The sequence below is a fragment of the Antrostomus carolinensis genome, unplaced genomic scaffold (assembly GCF_000700745.2).
Source record: "Antrostomus carolinensis isolate BGI_N321 unplaced genomic scaffold, ASM70074v2 scaffold4592, whole genome shotgun sequence".
NCBI lineage: Eukaryota > Metazoa > Chordata > Aves > Caprimulgiformes > Caprimulgidae > Antrostomus > Antrostomus carolinensis.
In genome coordinates this window covers 249,868-250,322 of record NW_010298856.1, presented here as the reverse complement: position 1 = coordinate 250,322, position 455 = coordinate 249,868, and the positions used below count along the sequence as shown (strand labels likewise).

Here is a 455-nt window from a genome sequence, read left to right as displayed (position 1 = left end):
AAGGAGTTCACTGAGAATGCTGCAAATGTAGCTTTCTCAGCCATAATTGAATTTGATCTCAGCTGTACAGTTACATACAGCCCTGTTTCTACTCCTCTCCTATGTGTGTTGAAAGTGTCTTTATAAACCTACCCCTCAAAGATAATTTCATTGAGAGCCAGACGTTTCATACGTGACAGTGATTTCTAATCCCATCGCAGATTCCCAGCCCGTGGCCTCAGCATGTAACGTGAGCTCACACAAACACAGTAAAACATCACTCTGGCTGTCCGGTTAGTCCTGCAGTGATCAAGTAAGAGATGGATTACTCTTTGCAAGATTTAATTTCATCTTCCGGGTATTTGCAGTGGACCGAAGTATGGACATGATTACATTTCACAGAGTTTTGTGTGATTTAGAAGAAAAATTATTAGCAGAGCTGGCTCAGCAAGGAATTTCTGATGTAATCTATACCA

At 41.1% G+C, this 455-nt stretch overlaps 1 protein-coding gene across 1 annotated transcript in view; it reads left to right on the top strand.

The window, feature by feature from the left end:
* Positions 1-455, top strand: part of TSHZ2 (teashirt zinc finger homeobox 2) — a 138,935-nt gene that overhangs the window by 16,252 nt on the left and 122,228 nt on the right. The gene's annotated exons all lie outside the window — the stretch shown is intronic.